Raw genomic sequence first — 23,435 nt, 5'->3', positions numbered from 1 at the left:
AAACTAACAATTTATAATATTGCCCAAGACTAACTGTGTAATTCCCCTGTTATTAGAATAAGAATAGAATAGTTTTATAGGAAACAAATAAACAATTCTACTGCAAGATAAGGTAGTGTGTAGGTAATCTTTTTTTATTTTTTTTTTTATAATTCAAGTATTTATTAGATTTTGCATTTTATAACAGCAAATACAGAGATGCAACAACCAAAAGCAAGAAGCAAACAAAAACAAACAAACAAACAAAATAAATAAATAAAAAATAAATAAATAAAAAAAACACAACGAAACAAAACAAAACAAGTTAGGTTTTAACATATGTTGTATTACAGTTTTTTCTGATTGCTTAAGCACATTTATTGTAACTATTGGCTAATTTTGCAAAACTCTTCACACAAATAAGAAAACCTGTCACCCAATAATCAAAACATTGTAGTTCTCTTGCAAAAGCAAACACAGCTAGATTAACTCTTCACACCTTCGTAAAAATGGTGTTTCCGTATCAAACAGTACACACAAGCCAACATCTACTAAGCACACAATGCGCCAACTGCACACTGATGGTATGAATACAAAACACATCTGGCTTTTGCTTTCTCTGTGCACAAGGTAGGCTATGTCAGTTTGAGCTCATACTTCTGTCATAGATCCATAAGCATAGAGGGATCCAAACTTCAAGTACTGGTGTTTATTCAAACACATCAAAACAAACACAAGTGTTCATTTCCAAGTATAAGATTATTTGCAATCGCCATAATGACTATATGGGTTACTTGGTCTGCAGTGAACATGCTTCCTCTGCCCCAGCATCTGGTCATCTAGCAATTCTGTAAAGTAACAATTTCAGTATTTTCACATCAATGGTATTGGTGTGTTTCTCATTGGCATATGGCAGTGCTACAAATCTTTGTGCGAAGTGACTGTACTAACCGATTCTCATTTCAAGATGTCCTTATGGTACTTGCTACAGTGTAGCGGCTCGAGTTAGGCTGGACCCGTTGGCCAGCTACCCTCAGGGTCATTCCACGGTTGATTACATGGTCCACTATTGTAGCTCTGATGTCATCAGCAATTCTATTTCTTACTCTTCCTACCCTTCCTCTCCCCCCTCCTCATCTTCCTCTCCCCCCTCCTCGTCTTCCTCTTGCTCCTCCTTGTCCTTGTCGTCCTCTTCATCCTACTTCTTCACCTCCACGTCCTCTTCCTCGGCCTCCTCTACTTCTCACTCTTTCTGCTCCCTCCATTGTACTCCGCACACACAGCTTACCTGTATTATAGTGCTTAGGCTGATTGCAAAGTGAACTAATTATCTAAAAAAGTTTTCACATGTGAAAGTGTGCCAGACAGTTGGCAAATTAGTGTTAATGATAGCCATACATGTGTATACTTTTGCTAGGAGTGTGTTGGAAATTTGGTAATTGAGTGTTGTGCAGTGAATTGTGCCTACAGTTTTGCAAAGTGTGTGTTACAAAATTGCAAACTGAGTGCAAAGCAGTTTTTGTGCTTTTAGTTTTGCAAACTCAGTGAGTGGTTTTGCTATAAGTCTGAATAGTTTTCGAGATTGTGCTACAGGAATCACAGTTAGGGTTTAAGCATTCAGAAAAAACTGCAAACTCAAATGTCCAAGTCAGGTAGACATGTAGGTGCAAAAATTGTCCCACTGTTCCAGCGCAGCTTCTGTCACATGATGTATTTTTCCCAGCGTCTTTTCGCATGCAACATTCCCAATCATTCTGTCTTTCCACATTTTAAGAGTTGGAATGTCCTTCCAGTGTTCCAAAATGACACGGGCACATGTTACCAATGCAGTACTTAACACTCTAAACTGGTGTTTACTTAATTGCGGCACCTCTCCTTTGTCTCCTAGTAAACATAATTTAGGTGATCTGGGTAGGTTACAAAGTGTCCACCCCTGCAAATAATTCAGTACAGTGTTCCAAACTGGAAAAACCAGCAGGCATTCCCAGAGGGCATGTATCAGAGTACCTTTGGCTTTTTGGCATTTCCAACACAAGTCATCTCTACCAATCCCCATTCTATACAGCCTTGAAGGAGTATAATAGTATCTGTTAAGAATTTTGTATTGAATAAATTTTCCCCTGGCTTCCCTAATGTATAATCCATTGTTCGACAATATAGAATCCCATGTATCTTCATCCATTGTATGCCCTAGATCCCTTTCCCATACTTTTTTCAGGCTCTTATTTATATTGTTTTTAATCCATGGGTAAATATTATACCATTTCGCAGCTGTGCACAGAAATGGGGGTAGTAGCATGAAATTCTCTATCGAGTTACTTTCACATGTTATTGTAACTCCTCCTTTTAAACAGTTTCTTATTTGCAAATACTTCCAGAAATGACTGTTACCCTCTAAACAAAACTTATTTTTAATATCCTCATACAACATGAAAACACCCCCTTCAAATAGGTCACTAACAGTTCTGATACCTCTTCTCAGCCATTGTGTCCAGTAAACAGTCTGCTTACCAATTTTAATTTTAGGATTATACCACAAGGGGGGTGTGTAGGTAATCTTAAATCATGCATAAACAATGATGTAGTGTATGAGTAATGCATGTACTTTTCAGGCCATGTGCTGTATTAAACATAGTACTATGTTTAATGCAACATAGTATATACAGCTTAAAGCAAGTAAATCATAGTACTTATGATTTACTTTATAATTCATTCTTACTGTATAATTAATTCTTTGCTTATTGTAAAAACCCAACTTCTTCTATTCTTATCTTTGTGTACCCACCTTTAACTAATTACACCCTTAGTCGTGTGGTGTATTATAAATTGTTTCCTCAAAACCTACTTATTTAGAATTGCATCCATGCCTGACTTCTCTGATTAAATAACATCATTTAGCTTTTCGGTTGTTAGTTGTTATATCTGTAGCATATAAATATGTTTTATTCACTGTAATGAAAAAAATTGTTACTTTAAAATCTTCCTTCAGTGACAAAGGATCAGTGACATTAACATGCTGAAGACTTTCTCACTAAATCCTTCTCATTCTGAAAGCATAGGCAAAGGCCATAACCAATCAGACGATCCAGATTTAACAAATTCACCAAGAATAATGTTTCAGTGATAGCACCTTCTGGCATGAGATGCTAATATATTGGGGAAAGAACAGAAAAATGTTAGACCTGATCTTATTTTAATATGTAAACACTACAGTCTTTTGTGACCTTATATTCATTTAACAAGAGTGGCAAACGTTCGTTGCTTTAACTTATCTTTATCTTTATGACACAAATGTAGAGTCCACAATGTGATTGCTGTGGAACATAGAATAAGAAGAATGAGCACAACTTTGGTGTTTGTATTAGGATTTTACACCCCCCCCCCCCCCCCCCCCCAAAAAACAAAAAACAAAAAAAAAAACCCAAAACAAAACAGTCAAACCACATGGAAACATGAGCGCTGTCCAAAAAAAGAGTCTATTCTCTGCTGACTTGGTACTATAGTACACCCAGTGGCGTGTCTAGAAAATTTTTGTTGAGGGGGCCAGGTAGGGGCACAGATTTGGAGAAGGGTGGCAGATGTAATTGGCAGATAATGTTAAAAACAATTCTACCAACCGTTAACCATAATTCAATAACCCTGTAAACCTAATAACCGAATGCGCTTTTAGCTCTTATTAGAATGAGATTTTAACCACTATGGTGCAAAGTTTTTAGATACTGCGTTGATAAAGTACAAGAGATACAATCAGTCAGTGTTTATTCAGCAGTCAAGGACATCAATATTTGCATAGTATTTTTAATGACATGTAGTGCACATATGTTTTGGGCAAAAACATTTTTGAATATTAAAATACGAACATTTTTAACATACAATTGGCAAATTTATACTCCTCCCCCTTTGTGAGTGTGGACGCTTCATCTCTTTGCTCTCTAAATGCTTTGCTTCTTTTATTGATTTTTACCGATTTTTATGCTGATTTTTTCCCTTTTTTCCATATGAGCTTACCTGCGATAGCTTCTGGACACTTATAGATCATTAGGACTAAAGTGTTCTTAACAGAAACAGCAACATTTTTATAGTTACCTTATCCTCAGCGCTCCGTGTGTCTGTGGCCTAGACACAGCTGAAGCCTGATTACAGCGTCTGGGCACCGAGCAGCTCGATAGCCTAGAAAGGTGCTAACCGCTAGGCTAACTAGCAACAAGATGCCTTCCCTCTCCACAGATGACTACCACAGCCTCCTGCAGAAGATTGCAGCACTGGAGACAAAAATTCATCGCTTAGAAGTAAACGTGGAGGTAAATGGACTGTGTGGAAATGAAACAACCTTGCCTTTGACTCAAAACAATGGCTATGAGCAAGCTAGCACACAGCTAAGGAGCACAGATAACATGACCAAGAAAGTAGACTTTGTGCACTATTATAAATCCTCAAGCGATAATCCCCCCTTGGACTGTCTTGGTGCAAAACCAAGACATAAATCATGTCTCCTGGAAGGGGGAGGACATACTACAGGCAGGGCACAGCGAGCTGAAATCTCTGAAACCGACTGGCCTTCACTTCCTACGAGACAGAGAAGCTCTTCTACCCCTGTACACGAGAGGAAACAGGACTGGACAACCGTGAATAGGAAGGTTAACAACAAACCTTCAAAACAACTGAATGTGAAACTGCAGAACAGATTTGCTCCACTATCAAAGGACCCTGGATCTATATCGGACAACCATCCATCTAAAAGTAGCGAAGTAAGCCCTGAAAATCCACGGGGAAAGCTAAAGGCTAGGCCTGAAACGCTGATTGTGGGTGACTCTGCCGTAAAGGATGTACAAAGCATGTGCGGTAAGAACACTAAAGTCCTCTGCTTTCCTAACGATATGGTCAACATCCTGAAGGAGAGAATTCTTCAAATTGCAGATGAATATCCAACTGTGACAAACATTGTCCTGCATACAGGGTCAAACGATGTGTCCAAACAACAATCGGAGGTTCTGAAACGGGACTTTATTGGATTATTAAACACTGTAAACTCTCTGAATGCAGCTGTATTCATCAGTGGGCCTGTACCGCCGGTCAGAGGAGGAGACGAGAGATTCAGCAGGCTGTTTACACTGAATAAATGGCTTATATCAGCATGTGCTGACCACTCAGTGCATTTTATCAACAACTTTAATATTTTTTGGGAACGCAGGCATCTGTTTAAAGCAAATGGATTTAATTTTAACAAGTCAGGGGTGAAACTGTTCACCTCCAACTTGTTTTATTCCATACGTCATCCATCTGTGCTTGGAGCCAAGGCTGAGATAAACAAGGAGTTATCTCATAAAGAGGAACAAACAGTACTCCAAGAACAGACAAAGCCCAGCAGAAACCTTGAGGAGGAGCTCCATCTGCCCCCACCCGGGAAGAGCCTCAGAAAGGAGAGACATCTGAGGCAAGAAGAGGCAAGAAGAGGGGTCCCTATTTGCCTCCAACTCTCTCAACAACACCAACGACCAGGACCAGGATCTTCCCCAGTCCCCCAAACCCCTGACAGGCCATCACCCCCATCACCCTCCTCTCCCTCCCTTTCTCCCTCCTCCCCACACCTGAAATTCACTGAAGAGATGATGGAGCGGGTCAATGCTGGGCTCAGATCTACCCCCCGGCCCAATCCCTCTTTGTCCCCCATAAACCCCCCACCAAAGCAGCCAAAGGTTCGCCACCGAGCCCCACCCTCAACAGAGCAATCGAAGTCACATTGCCCAGCCTCGCCCCCCTTAGTTCCTCCTTACCACCTTCATGCTTTGTCTCCGCAGTCTGATGTGTGATGTGTGGAGGGTCCGGGCTGCGAGGATTATGGCAGTGGTGACTTTTCCCAGGAGAAGCTGGGACCCTGTTTACTAGAAGGTTTTAAAATTTCTGTACTTTTAGGTGACAGAAGGAGACATGTGGCCTGGTCAAAACACAGAGAGCTGCACTCTAAAAGATCTTTAAATATAGTAAACATACCTTGTGTGCCACAGACTGCTCCCAAACACGAGGGGACAAGTAATGCCTCTAAAACACTTAAGTTGGCTTTATTAAACGTTAGATCTTTAGCTGGGAAAACATTTTTAATTAATGATTTAATCACTGAGCACAGCCTTGATTTTATGTTTTTAACTGAAACTTGGTTGGACCAAAATAACAGTGGAGCTGTTCTCATCGAGACGACCCCTCCTAACTACAGTTTTATCAGTGAGGCCAGGGTGAGCAGGAGAGGAGGAGGGGTTGCTGTCTTATTTAATGAATCATTTCAATGTAAGCAGCTATCTCCTGGAAGTTTTCAGTCTTTTGAATATGTGGCTTTACAGCTGAAGGCCCCATCCAAAGTTGTGTTTCTTAATGTTTACAGGCCTCCCAAATACTGCACAGACTTTTTTAATGACCTCAGTGAACTGCTGTCTGTGATCTGTGTTGATTTCGACTGTGTAATTATTGTTGGGGATTTTAACATCCATGTGGACAACCCTCAGGACAAAGGGACTAAAGACCTGAGTAACACTCTGGGCAACTTTGGGCTGACTCAGCATGTAACAGAGGCCACACATAATAGAGGACACACTCTCGACCTACTGATCTCCAAGAGCCTGAGCATTTCAAACATTACTGTGTCTGATGTGGGCTTATCTGATCATTACTGTGTTTTCTTTGAAAGTAAAATCTCAGCCCACACAAATATATCAACAGCAGTGATCACAAAACGGTGTATAACTGAAAACAGTAGTGAGATCTTTAACCAGGTCTTCCCATTAACACCTGACCTGTCCAAAGGTTCAGTCAATGAGCTCGTCAATAGCTTTAATGCAAAAATGTTAAATGTAATGGATACTATTGCCCCCATTAAGGTGAAGGTTATCTCTGGAAGGAAAAAGTCTCCATGGAGAAACTCCACACTAGTGAAAAATGAAAAAAGAGAGTGTAGGAAAGCTGAGCGCAGATGGAGAAAAACAAACCTCCAGGTTCATTATGACATCTATAAAGAGAAACTTCACAATTATAATTTACAACTGAGGAGTGCAAGAAGGTCCTACTTCTCTGACATCATCACTAAAAACAGCCATAATGCTCGGGTCTTATTTTCTACAGTTGACAGGCTAACAAACCCTCCTGTGCCAGTGGCAGCTGAACTTCATTCAACCGTGGCCTGCAATGACTTTGCCAAATTCTTCACAGACAAAGTCCAAAAGATTAGACAAGCAGTTAGTACATCAACAGCAGATCCAGGATATGTACTGTGTCCACCGAAAAACTGTTTAAACACCATCAAACAGTTTCACCCGATTAACAGCAAAGACCTGGAGGACATCTTAGGTCAACTGAACTCCTCCTCTTGCTGTTTAGATGTCCTGCCAACAAGTTTTTTCAAAAAGGTCTCAAAGACTTTAGAGTCAGACCTGTTACAGATCGTCAACTTTTCCTTAATGTCAGGTGTGTTTCCAGAACCACTAAAAACTGCTGTAATCAAACCTATACTGAAAAAGGACAATCTTGACAAGACACAAATGAAAAACTACAGGCCGATCTCAAATCTCCCATTTTTAAGTAAGATCATTGAAAAAGCAGTTTCTCAACAGCTCAGTTACTTCTTAAAACAGAATAACTGCTACGATGCCTTCCAGTCAGGTTTTAGACAGAACCACAGCACTGAAACCGTTCTGACAAAAGTGTTTAATGACATATGTCTGAACACAGACAGTGGAAAAATGTCAGTCCTAGTTTTACTGGATCTCAGTGCAGCATTTGATACAGTTGACCACAACATATTACTCAAACGACTGGAGAACTGGGCAGGTCTTTCAGGAACTGTACTAAACTGGTTCAAAACATACTTAGAAAACAGGAAATACTTTGTATCAATAGGTAACTTCACATCTGAGCAGACAAGTATCACATGTGGAGTTCCCCAAGGTTCCATCTTGGGACCCCCTCTGTTTAACATTTACATGCTCCCACTGGCACAGATTATAAAGAACAACAAAATAAACTACCACAGCTATGCAGATGACACACAAATATATATCACAATGTCACCAGGAGACCGAGGCCCTGTACAGGCTCTTGGTAAATGCATTGAGGAAATTAATGACTGGTTGTGCCACAATTTTCTCCAACTAAACAAAAACAAAACTGAAGTAATAGTCTTTGGCGCCAAAGAAAAACGATTACAGGTCACCAGAGAACTTCAATCTATACATCTAAAAACCACAAACCAGGCGAGAAATTTGGGTGTAGTGATGGATGCAGACCTAAACTTAGAAAAACACATTAAGACAATAACAAAATCAGCTTACTATCACCTCAAGAATATTTCAAGGATTAAAGATCTGATGTCTCAACAGGACCTGGAAAAACTAGTCCATGCATTCATTTTTAGTAGGCTTGATTACTGTAACAGCATCTTTACAGGTCTACCTAAAAAATCAGTCAGACAACTACAGCTCATTCAGAACTCTGCTGCTCGAGTCCTCACTAAGACCAAAAAAGTGGACCACATCAGTCCAGCTCTGAGGTCTTTACACTGGCTGCCTGTCCGTCAGAGGATAGACTTTAAAGTTCTGATGCTGGCCTATAAAGCTCTGAATGGTTTAGGACCAAAATACATCAGTGACCTCCTGACCCAGTATGAACCTTCCAGATCCCTCAGGTCATCTGGATCCGGTCTTTTATCAGTTCCCAGAGTCAGAACCAGACACGGAGAAGCTGCATTCAGCTTTTATGCTCCTTATATCTGGAACAAACTCCCAGAAAGCCTCAGATCAGCTGAAACACTCAGTTTATTTAAATCCAGGTTGAAGACTCACCTATTCTCAGCTGCATTTGAATAAAGCACCAAATCCACACTTTTAAGCTTAAATTTCAAAACTTACACTAACTACTGATCTTATCTATTTCTGATTTTATCTGTTTTGATTTTATATACTGTTTTGTTTGTTTGTTAAGCTTAAATTTCAAAACTTACATTAACTACTGATTTTATCTACTGTTCTGATTTTATCTGTTTTGATTTTATATACTGTTTTGTTTGTTTGTTTGTTTGTTAAGTGGGTTTAGAGCTCTGGGTAGCTCCCCAGCTGGGTCTAGACTGGGTCTAGAGAGTATTTTAAATTCAGGGAATTTAAAATAGAAAGTAGCTCGTCCACAGAAGGACTGGTAGCTCCCCTTACGATAAGGGTTCAGATCGCGCGAACAGGTGTGGGATTAGAGCTCTGGGTAGCTCCCCAACTGGGTCTAGACTGGGTCTAGAGAGTATTTTAAATTCAGGGAATTTAAAATAGAAAGTAGCTCGTCCACAGAAGGACTGGTAGCTCCCCTTTCGATAAGGGTTCAGATCGCGCGAACAGGTGTGGGATTAGAGCTCTGGGTAGCTCCCCAACTGGGTCTAGACTGGGTCTAGAGAGTATTTTAAATTCAGGGAATTTAAAATAGAAAGTAGCTCGTCCACAGAAGGACTGGTAGCTCCCCTTACGATAAGGGTTCAGATCGCGCGAACAGGTGTGAAATGTGTGTGTTTAGTTAATTTGTTTGTTTGTTTTAATCAATTTTAAATCATGCTTTTTATTTGTTTTTGTTTCTAATGTCTCTGTAAAGCACTTTGAATCACCTTGTTGTTGAATTGTGCTATACAAATAAATTTGCCTTGCCTTGCCTTGCCAAATTAGCCAATGCCAATGCAAAACCAATGCCTGTTAAAAAAAAGAAGATAATCTTCTCACAAACTGGTGTTTGATTTTGAAACAGGAAAAAAGTGGGGAAACAAACGAAAAGACTAACATTTGAATAAAACCTGAAAGCAAGTAAATACTTTATATGCTGCCTTATGGTAAACTTTGGTAATATTGATGTATAAAGAACAACACTGGCTGATGATGAAATACAGTCAGCTGGCATGGTGACACTGCCAGTATTAACCTGCAGGGCTGGACTGGGACAAAAACTCGGGCTTTTGACTACAGACCGGCCCACCAGGTATTAAAGCCATAAAGCCTTTGAATGAAAACAAATGCTGTTGTGACAGTGATGTACACTGTCTTTTTGGTATATGTATGATTTCTATACATTTTATGTCAGATAAAAACTTTGTTCGCAAGATTCAGATAATTATTTAATAAAAGCTAAATATTTGAATTGAGAATAAGAAAGAAAAGTATTTCTTTGTGCCCCCCTCTCCCTGTTAATGCCCTACCTGGCCCCCTGGCAACACTTTGCTAGATCCGCCCCTGCACAGTTACCAGCTGTCAGCTACCTAAAAAAGGATCCTGGTGTTATTTGTCTCTCAGCAACAGTTCATAACTTCCCTTCAACTCATTCATGTCACCTAAAAGGTAAACCTGTTTCTCCATCACTGTTCAGCTCTGATGATTCAGTAAGGACATCTCCTGGTTTCATCTTCATGTTTCCCTCTCACCACATATCCAAACCGACATCATGACCAGCAGCTTTACAGCTGTGGCTCCAGCAAACATCAGCTGATAGTAGAAATTAATGTTGAATAAATTATAACAACAGCTGATCAAGCTTAAACGTGCTGCTGTTGTTTAGCGCGACATTTGCTGGTTTCCTGTTTCTGGCGCAAAGTGGGCGATAAACAAACAAGAGAGACGATCAGCTGATCATTGATCAGTTTCATGATTGAAGTAGCAATAGAAGAGGCAGCTGTAAAGACAGAATAACTCCAGCTTTGTGTCTTTTTCCATTCTAGCTAAAGTCCGGGACAAACTGCGTCTCTTCTCAGCTCAATACGAAACGCGTAATATTTTCTCTGAATGAGGGACCATTCCATTTTTTAAGGAGCTGTTGGCAACTCTACTAACTAACCTTATGAATAAAATAAAGTTCACTATCAGTAACATCATAGCAACCGAACAGCTGTATAGAAACTCGTCATGCTAGCTCACGCAGTATGAGGTATTGTAAGTGACTGTAAAAAGTCAGCACAACGAAAATAAACTACACCTAAACTTGGTTTATATCTGACCCAGATAGACTGCAGGTCATAACTTCTTACCTGAAGTTCAGTTCACCTAACACTTGGACCGGCGGCCACCTCAGGTCTCTCCTCCTGCCTCACCTTCCCTCACCTTGCCTCTGTGGAAGCTCCGCCACAGCCACCACCAAACAACTGAGTTATTTTTACACATCGGCCAGCATCTGGCCAATCCACCACCTCTCATTGTTCATGCCATTACAAAAATAAATAAATAAATAAGTCATCAGCCCACCATGCAAACGTCCGATGGCTAGTCCAGCTATGTTAACTTGTTAATCTTTTGCCGAAAAAATGTTTTCTGCGGTGCTGTCTTTCGTGCTTGGCTCTCCTACCTTTGCTAACATGATGCTCATAGTGCAGAAGCCGGTGCTGCATTCACTTACCCTCGGATATTTGAGCTTCACTGTGAAACCATAATCGTACATTTGATATTTCATTAAATTTTATTGCTTCGGGGTGGCCAGTCTGGTTGGGAGGGGTGGCCTGTGCCGCCCCCCCCAGGCCACCCCGCTGGACACGCCACTGAGTACACCTGTTTTTTTTTCTATGTCTTTGGTAATTAACTGAAACTCATTTGAACTCACTCACAATACTCATTTGGGTGCTGTTGATCTATACGCACAGTGCAGTTGTCAGCAAACCACAGTAGGTCCAGCAGTATAAAAGATCACCCACACACAAATGCTGTGCAGTTCTCACCTTTACCCATTTCCCTGCATTGCCTTTTGTGAGCCATTATAAAAATCCCAATCAGCTGGACCAAATCATCGAATATGTACTGCATTTTGAGCACGGTAAGCTGTGTAATATCTTTTCTACTAAATTGGGAGGCCCGTAATTGCTTCTCTGTGAGACGATGTCACAACAAAGTCTGGCAATTGCAGCTAGCTGTATTACCTCCTGTACCCAGGAAACATCTGCTTTTCTCAATGAAGACTTCAAAGGGGCTGTAGATCTTGAATTGCATTTTAGCTGCTATTGTGGCCAGCCCAGGTAATCTTGATTAGGTGTTTAGACTGAGGCAGGGTATACAGTGGCCAAGAGCTCCCCAGAGCTTTGGTCTAAAGCTATTAAAAGATTGTACATTATGTTCCCCTGGCTTTGAAGTAAGGGCCTGCAAGAGGAGTAGGGACTCTGAGGGCTGAGTGCAATAGCAGAAGATTGATCTGCTACTTCTGTATTCTATCAAAGGAGGCACAAGCCCCGATGAAGCCAATCATCGCTACTGCCACTCTGGCACTTGGCCGGGCTAAGCACTCGCTGCATTAGGAAATTGTGTACATTTAATAACGTTTCTAATTATCATAGGCTGCCTTCAGATGGCTGCTCTCCTTAAAAGACCAAATGGGCTATTTTAAAGAGGATGGTAACAACTAGCTTGTCTGTACTTGTACTAATTTGTGAAACTGATGCGGTTTATACAAAGAGTGGTCGTATCTTTGCAGTAAGAAGTCGGATAAATATTCTGTAGCTACTCTAATGATGTTGTTTCAGTTTTGTTTTTTTAACGATGAAATTGACATTGATCATAATCCATAGTGTAATTTAATTTAGCCTCGTAAATAATGATCCCGTGACAATGGCTAACAGGGTCCTGTGCATGTTTATATGTCAAGAAGCATACATTTCATATCTGACTGTTTGACTTCATATAAATCAAATAAACATTTTCAGTCCATATAAACATTTTAATAACAATGATGATATCAATGGCAGTTTTGATATTATGATAGCTTACAATTTGTTTTGGGTTTTTCAATTAGGCCTAGGTCTGTAAAGCTTTGATATAACTGTTCCCTGAACACACTAAAACTAACACTGATCCTTTGAAATGGCAAAGAGACTTCATGCAAATTGCTGCCCTTTCTTTTATGCCCCGTGCCCCCCAATAAGTAAGACATGTCTTTGTGGAGATTTGGCAATGGAAAACTAATAAGCAAATTCACAGGGAAGATGACAAAAAACAAGGGTTCAGGAGAGGGAAGGGCTCTGTCTCTGTTTACCATTGCACAAAGCTAACGGCTCTTGACTATGTAAATGGTGATGATATGAGACATTGTAGAGGGTTGGGGCTCAGATGGGTGAACAAGGCTAGGGGTATTATAGCCAGCAAACAGTCTTGTGGCCCGACAAATGGGGAATGTGGGCCATCCTGACCAATTATGCCACTGTGCCAGGTGCAGGGATCTCTAAGAGCCTAACCATGTGGCTCTGATGTTCTTGTTGTACACATCAATTCATAATAAGCACTACATAGCCAGACATGTCTCTTTCTGTATAGTGAACAAGGCAGATAAAAACAGCAAGGCTCCTTTTCCAAATTAATTTCACAGACTATACTAAAGGAAACATCACAAAATATTCTCTTAGTTATTGTCTGAGATGGCAAAAAAAAAAAAAAGGCACAATATCATTACTAGATGAATATAAGCTTAGTTAATCACACAACACAAATTTTTGGCTTATATTCTGTTTATGAAAAAACAACTGAGCCTTAAAAAAAAAACTGAGCCTTAAAAGTGTCAAGACTAGAGGTATGATGAGATCCTATTTCATCTAAATACAGATCTCTAAACAGTATAAAGAAACAACAGAATGTGTTTCATCATAATTAGAAGCTCATTTCTGCATTTTGTTTAAATAAAATGATGAAAGCAATTAATGTGCAAATCAAGTGTGAACTGATACACCTTTTATTGGGATTAGAAAATAATAACTCTCTCATTCCATATTTTTTTAAAAAGCCTGTCCCCAGTCATTTAAGTATAACAATAGCTTAGCGGTCCAAGATTCATTGTCAGTGCTCGTGCAGCTCCTAGTGTTGGTCCCAATAACTGCAATTGGTTTGGAGATTAGGCCTGTTCCTCTGAATGAGGTGACAGCTGTGACAGAGTCCACTGACACATTTCATTTATAACATTATGATTCCGTGATTTTAACCGTAAGCTAATGCTTCTGGTTTAGCAATATTTCTTGGAACCACCTTTTTTACACTGTGAAGCATTTTTTTGTTAAGTGCATGTGCCTTCACACAAGCGCAACATTTGGATTCATTATACCCCAGGGTTATTATGTTGCATTCCACTGTGTCCTCCATCAGATTTCCAAGCTTTCTGTTTGATAAAAACCTGGGACTCATCAACAATGATGCTCTCCTTTGATGAGTTTGAATAGCTCTCACATGTATGTGGCCCTTGTTCTTGTTGGCAGTAGAATGTATCTCTCTCTCTCTCTCTCTCTCTCTATATATATATATATATATGTATATATATATATATATATATATAGATAGATAGATAGATAGATAGATAGATAGATAGATAGATAGATAGATAGATAGATAGATAGATAGATAGATAGATAGATCTGGCCACTTATTATTATTTTCACCAACGCTGTCACAGTTATTCACAAATTTGTGACTTTTATTGTTTGTTAGCAGAAATGCTAAGAGGTGATGTAAGCTTTAAACCATGGTTGAGAGAGCAGTGTGGCCGCTCTCAACTGTGGGAGTGATCAGACACTCACTTTAATTAGCAGTCCCGTGGTGACCACCTCACTGAATATCACTGATGCTCATTGATAGAAATGTGTGGACTATCACTGTAGCAGCTAGCTCCCTTCAGTTTGGTATTTTGGTGTTGTGCCCCTCAACTCAGACCTGCATAAGGCCAGAACACGCTATAAAACCATCAGAAAGAAGCTTGGTGAGGTGGAAGAAACGTTTCTTCAATCATCAGTCTTGGTTGAATGCAGATTTCCCCAACCTTAAAAACAATAAATCTGCATAATTACTGAAACTAGCACTACTGACAAACAATGGGCCATGAGGTTAGTTTCATGATCATTAATATGCAAACTGTCATGACCACTGATCGCCACCTAACCAGGCTCTACCAATGAGTGGGCTGAAGCAGTGTTTGCTTGGTTATGTTAGTGATACCTAAACAGCTCTACTTTGCTAAGAACCAAAACAAATCCAATTATTCCTCTCATTTCATAAATATGTGATGTGTAATTTGGACAAGAACCTTCCTTCGGCCAGAACGGGTTGTAGAGGTGGGTTTTCCAGTATGACAATGACCCCATAAATACTGCCAAGGCAACAAAGAAACAGTTAAAGGAGCACATTAAGGTTATGGAGTGGCCTAGCCAATCAAAATACCTTAGTCCTAAAGAAAATCTGTGGAGCAAGTGTCTGTGGAGGAAATTTCTTGGCTGCTGCATGGCACATCCTGTAAGTTTCTTGTTGTAGAAACTTGCAGGATGTGCCATGCAGCAGCAGATTTAGAGAATTTTAAAGAAGAGTTGGCCAAAATCCCTCCTGAAATGTGTGTGCCAACCTGGTGACCAGCTACAAGAAACATCTTACCATTGTGCAGGCCAACAAGGGATTCTCCATCACATAAGTCATGTTTTGCTTGTGGTTCAAATACGTATTTCAAAAGTAGTAGCCTTTAGGTCCTTCTTCTATGGAACCAGCTCCCAGCTTGGATTCAGGAAACAGACATGCTCTCTACTTTTAAGAATAGATTTAAAACCTTCCTTTTTAAAAACGCTTATAGTTAGGGTTGGATCAGGTGACCCTGAATCCACCCTTAGTTATGCTGCAATTGACTTGGGTTGCTGAGGGCTTGCTATGACGCATTGAGCGTTTCTTCTTCTCTCACCCATTTTCAGACACCACTCTGCATTTTATTGTGGCTTATTATTATTATATCTGGTTCTCTTCCACAGCATGTCTTTTGCCTTGTCTTCTTACCCTCACCCCCAGGAGCCATCTGCCCCTCCCTGAATCTGGCATTGCTGGAGGTTTATTCTTGTTATAAGGGAGTTTTTTGTTCCCATTGTCACCAAAGTGCTTGCTAATAGAGTGTCATCTGGTTGTTGGCGTTCCTCTGTAAGGTCTTTACAATATATGCGACTGATGTTCTGATTTGTTGCTATATAAGTAAATTTGAATAGAACTGACTTGAAATCAACTTTGGAAATCAAGAAGAGGAAGCAAGTGAAGGTAGAGCCAAGGATTAAATAGTGGAAGTTGATGAAGGAAGTTAAGCAAATCAATGTATAACTTTGTGTTATTTCTGGATTTTTTTTGTTGATATCGTGTCTTTCTCCATTAAATTTAAAGTACAAAAAAAATTAGAGACTTTTAATTTGCCACATAAGCAAGTACATTTACAAATTCAGCAGGGGCTAAAAGTAGTCTCCATTGTTGATTTAATTAGTAGTAGTTTTTTTAATGACATTTATTAAAAAAAAGAAGGTTTAGTTTTACCTGACAGACACATATGTCTGTCAAGAGAGGTCAAAGGAACAAGAGGCATTACACAATTATTAGAGTGATGATGCCCTCAAACAAAAAGAGCTAGGCCTTATCAGAGACTTCTGAAATTGAAACAGATGAGGGGGATTATGAGCCTGTATTTACAGATAATTTTCGTATTTTCACCTCCAGGCTCACTAATGAGAGTGTATTTGAGAGCTACTAGCAGGAGAGTGGTTCACAAATGGCAATTTTCAGCTTATGAAATAGCTTGAAAATTGCAGACTAAAATGCTCTTTCTGATGGTGATGAAAAGATCTCATTAAAATAAATAGTAGAGAGCCTCTTTGTTGTGCTTACTGGGAGGACAAGGGGAGCCTAATTCTCCCGCCATGATGTTGTGCATTGTAAGGGAGGGTTGCCTAGGTGTAGGGCCCTTCACTTTGATGAGGCCAAAAAGGGTAAGGGATGTCTGTTTAATGACTCAGACTCAAACAAGTTAGAAAATGAATTATATGCAGCTAGGTGTGATGCTTCCAGCACTGGCTACACAGCCAATTTCTTTCCCAAGATTCAGACACCTAAACACAACAGGCAGGAAGCTATTATGACCGATACTAAATGAGAAAACAGGAGGGAAAATGGACATACAGACTGAAAAATGAAAGAGCTGCAAAAATATTGTGAAGAGAATGAACTGAATGGAGTTGCCTAAATAGGAATCTTTTGGTTGAATGAGGAATGCCCACTGGATTCATAAACTATGCCGTGGTATTGTGTAAAATGGTTTAGATGTTTTGGGGAGGTAGTAGAGAGGACCATGATGGGAATGAGATTGTGTCCACTGCCTCGCCTCTGGGAAATTGAGCCTTTTGTAAGAATATGTTGTGGTCATTTTCCACTGAAACAATGCACTTTGTAAGATGACTCACACTTGCCAGGCATCACACAGCAAAGGTTAATGACGGATAAATTGAAAACGACGGCCCTATTTCGGAGGGAAATTACTGTGTGTCAGTGTCTAAGGAAAAAAGAAGAAATAACGACACAAAAACAGATGTGGCGTTGTTCCCACCACAAATGCCAAACCCTGCTCCCTCAACAGAAAGAAAGAGAAAAAAGAGATCTCTTTTACAGCAACAATGATCCTAGCTAATGGAGCACAAGTGACCACTTATTGTGATTCACCCAAACAAAACAAAAATCTAATTTCACTCAAATAAAAGCTGAATGCACCTGAATTATACCCTTTTCTAACTATATGAAGCATCGGTGCCTGCATCTCATTAAATTGCTGACACCATTTTATTGTTTGGTGATGAATGAAGGTCGTTTATCCTTTATCATCTCTATTAAAGTAAAGACTTTAATTTCTTTTGCCAGTCTCTATGATGTATTCAATCAAAGCAGCGTTATTATCTCCTTTAATTTTAATTAATTTGGAGCAGACAGTAAAAGTGACAGACTGGTTCAATAAGAAAAATGAAAAGAGCTCTGAGCTTATAAAACATTTCTAGATTTATTGTGGTAAACAAGGCTTTTCAGACTTGTGTTCCAGCACAATATCTATGCTGTTTTGAACATGCTGTTAAATCAAATTTAATATCAACATTGAAGTTTAGACTCCACCTTCTAGTTTAATACAAAGTCCTTAGCGAGCATTAAATGTCAATTACTGCCATCTACTGGCCAAACTGTTTAACTGTTCAGTTGAATATATTATGCTTCTTACAGGGAAAGTATGGATATATTCTGTTTTTCCTTAAAAGAAGAAAAAAGTATTGTTCATCCATGAAGCCTGATAGTTCATATCGTGATCTGCCAAACAGCTTCAGTGTATCTGTGGCAACTCAGTGTTACACCAGGTCATATGTTTTTCCACTAACACATACGCGCGCACACACATTATGTATCAGTCTGACCACTTCTGACCACTGCTAAAGCTGTCTGTATATACTCTGATATTATCTGCCACACTAAATTAGTTACTATTTGCAAGACAAAGAAGAAAAGTTACCTTGTTTCCTCTCAAATTTTCAGTGTCAAACAAAGCAGAATTATTCTTGGTTTGGGAGTCAACCATTTTCCCTTTCATCTTCATTCATAGTCCCTCCATCTTGCTGAGGTCAGCTGTCAGCATTCTCCAACCATAAGAAGGATACATACAGCATACAGTATGAATCTGATCACAGTATTAATTTTTAGCTGTGTTTGGCAGGCTTTCGGTCTTCTTACAAAAGGACCAACAGGTTGATTAAAACTGTAAGTCCTGTAGAAGTGCGCCACTTTTCCTCAATCTTTAATCCGTGACCCATTTTTCAATGTCTGAATCCTTTATCCATGTCTGAATAGTGTGGTTGACAGTAGGGCTGCCACAAACGATTATTTTGATAGTCGACTAGTCACCGATTATTTTTGCGATTAGTCGACTAATCAGATGGTAAATGGTAAATGGCCTGTATTTATATAGCGCTTTACTAGTCCCTAAGGACCCCAAAGCGCTTTACATATCCAGTCATCCACCCATTCACACACACATTCACACACTGGTGATGGCAAGCTACATTGTAGCCACAGCCACCCTGGGGCGCACAGATCATCATCCATTGAACGTAAAAGTACAGCTTATTGCACCAGCAGCATCTGCTCTTATATAACTATCATTAGCTTACAGCTTTAAGTGTTTAAGGTCTGTGCTAACTAAAAATAAAGACAAGATGATAGTTAATTGAATTCTAATTAAATGTGCAGATTGTTTCAGTGGAGTTTAATAAACTCAGCCGATTTACTCAGGAACAAATAAAATACTGAAAAAAGCCAAACAATAACATTTTTAAGTTATCTAAGTGACTTGTATATGTTTAACCTGAGTAGGGCGGTGGGTTTGAAAACGATCTGCCGGGAGTCCGGTGCTCTCATGGCCCCCGGCTAGCTATCGAGCTAGTGGGTAACAGACGCCTCCGAAAACGTCGGAGCGCTTTTGAAAATATGTGGTGTCTTGATAAACTGAGCAGATATTTGAGGTTTACACAGCTACATTCTCGCCTGAAAATATGTTAAACGTTTATTTTGTGACCCAGAAAGAATAATAAGAGTAATATTAAAACTAACTAGCTGCCGCCATTGTTGACAACTGCGCTGGGCCGCGCTATGAATTCTGGGACACAGTTTCTTCTTCTTCGGGGTTTAACGGCAGCTGGCATCCTTGTACATGCAGTGTACATCTTCTGTTTCAGTCCGTTATTACACTCTTAAATCCTGCTACTTATTCCTGCTTTTGGGATCTTACAAAGCTTCAAATGACGCGTCGACTATTAAATCAGTCGTCGACGATTTTGATAGTCGACGTAATCGTGACTAGTCGACTAATCGTGGCAGCCCTAGTTGACAGTGATTAATAAAAGTAAGTTGCATCAGGGTAATCATGTAAAACAGTGCAACCAAATAACCAAAAACTAACTTTATTGTATAAGTGACTGAAGTATAATGATAGAGATAAGTATGCTGATCATAGTTTACAATTAACATTGTATATGTGTCATTGCTTTGAAGTACGTATTTGTACCTTGGAAAAAGTACTACGCGTTACTAACGGCGTTACTAACAGCGTTACGTTTTTCAGTAAGGAGTAATCTAACTAATTACTATTTCTATCGTTACAACGTCGTTACCGTTACTAACAAGAAAATTCGGTGCGGTCGCGTTACTATTTTTCAACAAACAGACGGTTTAAGCTGTGTTCAGTTTAACGCATCTTATATCAGTTGCACCGAAATAACTGTAGGTAATCTGGGCGCTATACAGCTTTAAGCAGCTGCGCGCGCTCCCGCGGACGGCTATCACTTTCTGCCCGATCACTTTTTGGCACAACTAGTGATGGGATTTCCGGGTCTTTTTAGAGAGTCGAACCAAGCCAGCACTTTTGGTTCAACTCTCTAAAAAGAGCCGGCTCTTTCGGCTCCAAAGCGGCTCTTCAGGTTGTTTTGTTGCTTTCATTAATTTATTATTAACAATAATATAAAATTATGCACAAAAGGAATTACTAATGTAAAAAAAAAGTGGTTTTATTTATATATGTTTATATATAAATATATGCAATATTTCTTCCAAAACAGAGCTAAATTACACAATTGAAAACATATGTGTATTGTTTGTGTATTTATACACAAGCACTCATACGTCTAGCATCCTGGAGCCCTTTTTTTGTCGTTTGTACGTGTTTTGAGTTTTTATGTGCTTCTGAGTTTTTACGTGCTTCGGAGTTTGTACGTACTTTGTCTCTAGGGGCCACCGTAAGTATACTTTTATTTATTCACTCCACATAAAATGTAATAAATAAATCATATAATACAAAAACCAACTATTCACATTTCAACTTTTAACTATTTAAATTTTCAGCTTTTTCAATTCATTAAAATATGAAAACAAAAAGAACATGCACATTCTCTGTCATATGGACCTGCATGAATAAACTTTCTGAATCCTTTATCATCTGCAACTGAAAATAGTTGTGGATGATTACTATACCTTTCTAATGTGACGTTGTTGTCCCTGGCTCTCTTTCTCTGTCTGTCTCTCCCTCCCGCTCTGTTCCTGTGCTACTGAGTGTAACTACCGCCCCTCCCCCCTCATCCCAGCTAAAGCACAAGGCTCACATGCTCACAGGAGTGAAGGGGCAGATCCAGCCAAAGCCCTTCATACTTCAATGGAGGGAAGGCTAATCAATGCCGTAGCAAACAACCCGGAGCCGTACGACACCAGCTGCTTTCTGTACTGAGACAGGAATATAAAGGACCGAGCTTGGAGGAAGATATGTAAAGAGAGCAACCTGGTAAGTTCATTCATTTCTCTTAAGTTTTCTCTAAAGTTTTCGCTGACCCGGGGAAGCCGCACAAAAACTAGCAAGCCCCTGCTATTTTCCCACTGACGTGCAAATACCGTTCTGCTTTTATGCATGTTGTCATTTAGGAATATATTTTATTGTTTATTAATAAACAGTACACAGTGGTCCCGCTGTTCATCCGTCACTGCTTCGCTTTTTCGCTGATTTTCTTTTTCTTTTCTTTTTTTTTTGCACAGTACAGCATTGCATTCTGCAGCCTGATTGACAAATCTCCTTTGTGTCGTGTCTCCTGCGCTTGCCAAATTTATCATGCTTGGTTTTGATAACCATCACATCCAATAGGAAAAACAGCACAAAAACACCCATAACTATGAGCCTCATTCGGAAATAGACACCTGCACCGCGAGGGAAAAAGGCGCACGAAAAGTGGCAGGCAGATGAAGACAAAACGCGGCATAATAATACTTTTACGTTTTGCAATCTACAAAGGTTTGTACTTTGAGAATCAATTGTGAGAACTGTAACCAATGTTCATATGTGTGGGGAAAACAGTGTATAAAGTGCGTGACCAGGGGCTAGTTATTCTGAGAACCCCTGCTGCAATAAAGGAGGGACCACTGTCTACTCTGTGATTATTATATTCAACCTGTTAACATTTAATACTGTATTGATAGAACCAACTGATTCTGCAGCAGAGCATCCCCAGTCCCTGAGCTCCTGCACCCACAGGTATGTACAGCAAGCACTGATACCTTTTTAGTCGGTGGGATTGCCTTGTGATCACCTTTACTAAAAATCTACAACCAATCTGATTATATCCTGTTTTTGTTTTTTTCAATGTTGAAATTAAAATCTAGTAGCAGCCTTCTAATTTCTTTGTGTTTTGTGCTGTTTTACAGGCCCACAGGGGAGGACGGCTCCGAGGCAGATGAGGGACGGGTCCCAGGACGGTCCATCGGCGCTGGAGCTGGCCATCCTGGTGTCCCTGAAGCGTTCACACCAGTCTCCAATGGAGCATTTCCTCCTCAGCCTTGTTCCTGCTCTGGAGAGCAGCTGGTCCTTTTTATTCCTGTCTCTGTAAATTCTTATATTTTATATATTTATGTTTAATGTTTTTCTGTTTGAGAATTTTAATATTATTTCAAATAAATTTTTATAATGACTAATGTCTCAGTTCTACTACACAGCAAATGTTGGCACACGACTTGACACATGTAGAATTTATTTCATATTATACTAATGACAAAATATACTAATACAGTGGGATGCAAAAGTTTGGGCAACATTGTTAATAGCCATTATTTTCCTGTATAAATCATTGGTTGTTACAATAAAAAAAAATGTCAGTTAAATATCATACAGGAGACACACAGTGATATTTGAGAAGTGAAAAGAAGTTTACTGGATTTACAAAAAGTGTGCAATAATTGTTTAAGCAAAATTAAGCAGGTGCATAAATTTGGGCACCACAAAAAAGAAATGAAATAAATATTTAGTGTATATCAATGTGTGTGTCTCCTATATGATATATGGGGTGCCTTTGTCTGGACGTGCTTCCCATCCAGAGCTGCACAGCACAGAGGGAAGTTCCAGCGCTCCTGGAGTCCCTCTGTGATGGACCGCCAGTCTCCAGGTGAAGGCACAGCCATGAAGTCTCCACTAGACAGTCCCAGATGGCCGTCGTTACTTGGGGGGTGATCTGGCTCACCATGGACACACTGACTCTGAAACTGAACGCGATGGTCCTGAAGGAGTCCCCGGTGACAAGGAACCTGGACAATATCTAAAACAGTTGTGTTTTGTTTTAACTTTAACATATCATAATTTGATTGGTAGCAACTTTTACAACTACAGTGTGCCAATCACTCATAATTCCTAAACATGTCAATCAGGTAGGAATGAAGTAAGACATTAATAGAAATAAAGAGTTGTATGTTGACATGTAGCCCTTTCCTTGCTTAAATCATTAATCTTTTTGAAAAATTAATCTGTGATAAGACATAGCTTATCAAGATAGAACCATGTAACTAAAGATGAACCAAACTGTTCAGTTTTATCTAACTCTGTTTTAATAAAGGCTGGTGACCCCTGCTATAGAGTCTGACAGCTGCAGGGATTATATACAAATATTCAACTATACCAGAATTAAACCAGGTCTAAATAAAAAGGAGTGAGTATCACTACAAAGGTTAACTCAGTGGTCCTAATGCTACAGTTTGATATCAGCAAGCACCGAGCGCATACATTGATGTGACACCACAGCCATGCTATCATTGCAAACACTGATAACAGTAGGGATGGGTACCGGTGTCGGTTCTGACATAAACGGTAGT

At 39.7% G+C, this 23,435-nt stretch overlaps 2 long non-coding RNA genes across 2 annotated transcripts; one reads left to right on the top strand and one right to left on the bottom strand.

Annotated features, from left to right (window-relative positions):
* Positions 1-1,265: 1,265 nt before the first annotated feature.
* On the bottom strand, positions 1,266-20,811 carry LOC309715831. The gene is made up of 3 exons (XR_014279320.1): positions 20,787-20,811; positions 18,277-18,400; positions 1,266-1,286 (listed from the first exon to the last, which is right to left on the bottom strand). It is a non-coding gene; the product is annotated as an uncharacterized lncRNA (long non-coding RNA).
* On the top strand, positions 20,395-22,174 carry LOC309715824. Its single transcript, XR_014279313.1, has 3 exons — positions 20,395-21,094; positions 21,777-21,831; positions 22,002-22,174. It is a non-coding gene; the product is annotated as an uncharacterized lncRNA (long non-coding RNA).
* The last annotated feature ends 1,261 nt before the right edge of the window (positions 22,175-23,435 follow it).

This window comes from Aulonocara stuartgranti (assembly GCF_965226115.1).
Source record: "Aulonocara stuartgranti genome assembly, chromosome: 10".
NCBI classification, from domain to species: domain Eukaryota; kingdom Metazoa; phylum Chordata; class Actinopteri; order Cichliformes; family Cichlidae; genus Aulonocara; species Aulonocara stuartgranti.
This window is presented reverse-complemented; position numbering and strand designations above follow the sequence as displayed.